The sequence below is a fragment of the Limulus polyphemus genome, unplaced genomic scaffold (assembly GCF_000517525.1).
Source record: "Limulus polyphemus unplaced genomic scaffold, Limulus_polyphemus-2.1.2 Scaffold5540, whole genome shotgun sequence".
Classification (NCBI taxonomy): Eukaryota; Metazoa; Arthropoda; class Merostomata; order Xiphosura; family Limulidae; genus Limulus; species Limulus polyphemus.
In genome coordinates, this window is record NW_013671150.1 from 2,634 (window position 1) to 8,950 (window position 6,317).

A 6,317-nucleotide genomic window follows, 5' to 3' on the forward strand; every position below is an offset into this window, starting at 1 on the left:
TTACCCATTCAAGCCGTCTCCAACCATTATTAGTCTCAAAGTTGGTTTCTCGTCATCGATAATAAGTTATTTGAAATTATAAACGACATCTTCGCTTGTGGGTCATCGGGTCTTCGGTTCGGAATGTTAATCACCAGGCTAATGCTGTTTATGAAAAGAAAAAAAATATTAAAATAGTTGTGAACATTCAGCCTACCTTAAAAAGTAAATTGCTGTAATAGAGAGATTGACGTAAAGAATAAATTAACAAGAAAAATAAAAGAACTTTTCGAGTGAGGCAATCAATATAACGACCATATTATCTCTGGCAATTCAAATGTGTTTGGTTTCTTTCCACAGACGTTTTTTTTTATTATTATTATAAATGTAGATGTATAGTATCAAAATCTACATTTATCGAGTAAGTGCATTCTGTATCTTAAACTAACCATTTTATTCCCCCACCCCCACCCTCTAACAGGCTTACCAGTCCATCACTGCTAAATTAGGGTCGGCTAGCGCAGATAGCCCTCGAGTAGCATGTTGCGAAATTCAAAACGAACTATCAGAAAAAAAATTAATTAATTTTTATCAGTTTTCTACATACAAATTGAAACTGGAATAAGACGTCAAATATTTAATTTCGATCAATGGTTTTTACCCATTGTGTTGCCACTAGGTGGCTCGGCGGTAAATCTGAGGGCTTATAACTCTAAAAAACTTCGTATTGCAATACCCGCGTCGAGCCTATTGTGTAGTTTTGTGTTTAACAACAACCAAACAAAACCTAACTGTTAATTTCTTACACTCTATCAATTACCCACGTTTCTAAGATATTATTGACGATAATGCTATTGAGATTCAAACTGAGAATTCAAAGAGAAATAACTGAATATTTATTCCCCGATTAAAACATCATTCCGCAGACGTATATCACACCTAAAAAAAATTGAAACTTTTTACAAATTTATATCATTGTCAAAAATCATAAGTCAGTTCAATTTTGGAAAACACACACACACACATATATATATAATCATTAAATAGTTGGTTCGAAATATAATATGTAACAATGATTTAGGCACAAGTCATAACATCACTGATACGCCTAAGATATTTTAGGTTATTTTATTGGTGATTAAAAATGACATAAAAAAAACCCATAAATTTTGTAAAAATTTTGTTTTCTTGGCAGCTCAAAAGGCTGTAAACATTGTTAACCAATAACTTAAAAACTACTACAATTCTGTTTTGATTGTCTTCTCGTTATTGTTAATTATTCTGTACCTCTTAAAGATTAATCATGAATACTTCTCACCCCACCTAGCGGTTATTATCGTCTTAACAATATTTGTAAATACACCCTCAGCTTGGATCACGACATTGTAACTTTACAGCTGTTTCAATATAAAAGAGAATACTTACCTTATAGGAGGAAACTTCCTTTGTTTATGGATGGAAGTAATACCTGTAGGAAAAATAACTATAGGCTACTCCAATTCTGGCTCTGTAGCTCCAATTGTAATCCGCTTCGGTACTGTTCGTTGAATTCCTGTCTTCGCCATAACCAACTCGGTTAAGAAACCCGCCCAGCAGCGAGACCGTTACCAGAGCGACGATGAAAATCATCAACTGTATGATAATATACATGGAAATTGTTATTAAAAAGTTATTAAGCAAAAGAAAAAAAAACGTCGTGTTGTGTTGCAAGGTGTTTCTCCGGTTTCGTGTAAGCCTAGTTTCATGGTCTGATACTCGCCCTTTCAGCCGTGGGGGCGTTATTATATGACAGCCAATCCCAGAGAGTAAAAGAGTAGCCCAAGAGTTGGCGGTGGGTGATGCTGACTAACTGCCTTCCCTCTAGTCTATCACTGCTAAATTAAGGATGGCTAACGCAGGTAGCCCTCGTGTAGCTTTATGCGAAATTCAAAATAAACCAAACCAAACTGCCCCCCAATAGCACAGCGGTATGTCTGCGGACTTATGTTGCTAGAAACCGGATATTGATACTCGTGGTGGGCAGAGCACAGATAGTCCTTTGTGTAGCTTTGTGCTTAATAACCAACAACAACAACAAACCAAACTCATGGTCTCTCGGTTTGAAATAGCATAAAATTTAAGGTTTGTTCGTTTGTAATTAAGCGCAAAAGCTACACAATGGACTATCTGTGCTCTGCCTACCACTGGTATCGAAACCCGGATTCTAGCGTTGTAAGTCCGCAGACAAACCGCTGTGCTACTGTTGGCCCATCTAGACTGTCCCATCCACTAAACTGAACTATAAAATAAATCAAAGACAGTTCTTATAACTCAAATATTTATCGAGCTTTCCCTTAAACTCTGAAATTTACTGCATTTTCACTGGATTTAAACATATTCAACTGTGCTACATTTTCATATTTACTGCTTATGTTTAGCTCCCCAGTGACACAGCGGAATGTCTGCGGACTTGCAGCGCTAGAAACCGGGTTTCGATACTCGTGGTGGGCAGAGTACAGATGGCCCATTGTGTAGCTTTGTGCTTAACTTCAAGCAAACAAATGTTATGTATATATATATATACATATTTCTGTTGTAATTACAAATATTGTTTGTTTGTTTTGTAACTCTAGATTACTGATGATGGAATTATAACGATCCCGAAACATTTAATAAATGCTTCCTGTTATCACGTTCCTGTTTTGCTCTATCATTAAGTTAGGTTTTCCGATAAATGAGTCGATTAAAAGTTGAATAACGTTAGAACTACTTCGAATTGGTTTTTATGATAGATTGTATATTAGTAATAGATTGATATATAATCTTTTATTCAGTATTAATTTCAATATTCATCAACGTAGGTCCATTGTACAATACACCTTTTTCATAGAAATATTAATATATATATATAGGATTTTATAATGCCTATTCTAACAAAAATCTCGTGCGTCTATTTAGATATAGACATATACACTATAAAATTCTGAATATAAATATATTTACGATTGTATATGTAATGTCCAGTTCAACAAAAGCCTCGTGAATTTATTTAAGTTCATATTCTACAACACTAATATTCTATTTACCGACGAACACACGCAAGTGGTCAATCCATACATGACAAACCAGTACAACTGCCTTTACCCGAATGCAAAAATATTGACATTAACATTTAAAAGAACATAGTAAAAACCATTTGACGTGCGTACTAATTTTAAAGATGGCTGGCCAAACAGGGGAGAATCGGAGTAATTCTGATCTTTGTTCCAAATATTATTCCATACATAAATTAGTGGTAAGCCTAAACAGTGAAAAAAAAATCTTATTCGCATCCAAGTGGATAATTACAAATACTATCAGTAATTCAATAAGCATTTCCTTTTCCTTCATAATATAATTTCGTAAACAAGCACCATCCGCCCTTTTCTATAATGCTTCCTTCAAAGTGTCCGGACAAAAGATAAAATCTCAATATATAACAGTTTGTATAAAAAAAAAACATTTAATTTTTTAAAGCCACGAAACGTCCACGTGACCATTTCCAAAAATCACCTGGTATTTTGTTTCACATTAAAGTGACGTAAAGAAAAACGTCCCAGACGCAGCTATACACACAGCGTATATATTCATATACATTTACTTGTGTTTATTTATTTAGTCTCTGTACTAACTTCAAAACATACCTCTGCATTTCATTTTCTGAGTACTTAAAAATAACTTATATTTATTCGTCTTAAACAAACACTTGGTTATAAGAAATTGAATAGCTATAGAAGCTGACAGTGGGACTTACATCGTTCATGTGCAAGTATTTACGTACGTGAATTTCTGGATCCACACTGAGAGTCATTCTTTTTAATTACGTGTACCAAAGATTAATCCAGCATAGGGGACGTAAGATCTGTCATATATAAGTTATTTCAAGACTCCAATTCCTGCAGTATAGACCACCAACTACTATGCGTTGTTTCAGACATTGTATGGAACTGAGCTTAAACAAAGAAATGAAGAAGACGTTCACCGAACCACATTGTGACCTCGTACTGGCTGGCACGTGACCATAGCGTGTGTTACTTCCGCGTTGTTCCCGTACCGAAGCCAGGTATCTCTCGGAGCTGTGCCAGAAAATATTGGTGTTGGAGCCCACATTTAAGAATCTGTTTTAACCCTGTTGTAATATGTAAAGACACTACTACATTCATGACGTAGAATTTAAAGTCGTATTTCGCGGCTTCTGCTATAAAACTGTAATTTAGTGAAGAACAAACAAAACAACAAAACGTATGCGATGAACTCAATCGTTTCTTCTGCACTTAAGATAGGGTGGCCTGAGGGATAACAACCTGTTTCAGCGTGTTGCCTAAATTGCCAAAACAAGAACAGGAAAAAAAAAAAGAAAGAAAAGACTTGAAGGATAACGTTAAACAATTGTAAAATTAGACGATACATATAAAGTGTGCACTAAAACACACCAAATATATGTATACAATTGGAGATAGACTATATATATCTATGTGTGTTTGTGACCAAAACCGGTGAACATGTTATTCGGGTGGTGCTCTTCCCAGCTCTTTATTAATAATAATAAAAACTTTTCACATCAATGTTTTTCATATGACTGCGTTATAGTCTTTTTTTAAGTTAACTCGCAAACTTATCTATCGGTGATATCACAAAAGTATACAGTTTTCAACTTGCTCAGCACATAACCCATTTATTTAGGTTGATTTTTTTTTTTTTTCAGAAGAGATTCTGGGTGTTGGTTGTTTGATAGAAGATAACCCGGGTTTTGGTTGTTTGGAGGTATCGGGGTTTGCCATTGAAGGGGAAATTATCTTGTAGTAAATTCATTGGTTTCAAGTGTTCTTTGGTAATTATTTGACGGTTTTACCGTCGGAAAATAGGATGATTTGAATATCAAACATGCTATTCTCGTTATATTTGGGACTGTGATGTGCCTTATTTGTTTAATATCAAACATGCTATTCTCGTTATATTTGGGACTGTGATGTGCCTTATTTGTTTAATATCAAACATGCTATTCTCGTTATATTTGGGACTGTGATGTGCCTTATTTGTTTAATATCAAACATGCTATTCTCGTTATATTTGGGACTGTGATGTGCCTTATTTGTTTAATATCAAACATGCTATTCTCGTTATATTTGGGACTGTGATGTGCCTTATTTGTTTAATATCAAACATGCTATTCTCGTTATACTTGGGACTGTGATGTGCCTTATTTGTTTAATGAAACTTCAGTTTCTTCAATAGATAAGTGCGGTTTCAATTTGACAGAAACTAAGTTGAAGATTATATATATATGCAAGCTGAGGTACCCGTCCGTTGTCCGGGTTATGAACTTAAAAAAACGTGGGGGTGGATGCTATGATAAATAACACAAAAATGCTAACTTTCACAATTCATATATAACTTAATATATTATTATAGTATTCATTATTACTTCACCAAAATTTTTGTAAAGTTTTAAAAACTCACTATATACACTGAAAACATGGTGTACACTGAGCGATGGTTGGGGTGTCTTTGTAGGAAGAGGTAGAAAGAAAAGTAGTGGCGCTAGAAATCCTTTTTGTTACCCACTTTCAACACCCAGCTCTTATTGTCCTTCCGCAGTGTTTCACGTGATTAATCAATTGACAGACATTGGCCGCAGAAATGTCTTACGGGTCAAAGTAGGAAGTGGGTATATCTCAGAAACGGCTCTTCATATCAGCATTATGGTGGTTGTTGGAGTAGAAACTTCAGCTGAGTTTATGTTTTATTGCGTCAGTGGCGGCCATTTTTTTCATTGCCTTCCTCCATAGAGAGTGCTAGTGCACTCTCTGAGATATGAGACATTTGTGTGCCCTCTCTTACACTTTGTGTTATGGATATTTTTTATTTGTATAAGGGCTTGGCGCCATCTATGAATGTAGTTAACTTACGTCAAAGATAATAAATGCTCAATAAGAGCAATAATGGGGTGACCGTCTTATATATACCAGACTACCCCCAATCTAGTAGTCTCCCGACAATTCACGAAGGAACAGGATATTTCTAGAAGGAGGTGGCGTGATACTAGTCACGTGACCTCGCTGACGCAACAATATATATAAATATAACAGTACTGTCTGTTGTATGTCCATGTAACTACTTCGCAGGGTGTGAATGGATCTTCACCAAAATTGGTATGGAGGTTCATTAGGTCCATGCGGTACATAAAACATTTTCAGTTTTGCGGTTTTTGTGGGTGTTTTGCGTTTTTTATCACTCTTCGCCCACTGTAGATGGATCTTCACCAAATTTGGTATGGAGGTTCATTGGGTCCATGAGGAGATACATGCAAACTTGCGGTT

General features: G+C 35.4%; 1 long non-coding RNA gene across 1 annotated transcript; it reads right to left on the bottom strand.

The window, feature by feature from the left end:
• Positions 1-6: 6 nt before the first annotated feature.
• LOC106472709 lies at positions 7-4,084 on the bottom strand. Its single transcript, XR_001291636.2, has 3 exons — positions 3,752-4,084; positions 1,405-1,611; positions 7-144 (listed from the first exon to the last, which is right to left on the bottom strand). It is a non-coding gene; the product is annotated as an uncharacterized LOC106472709 (long non-coding RNA).
• Between the last annotated feature and the right edge of the window lie 2,233 nt (positions 4,085-6,317).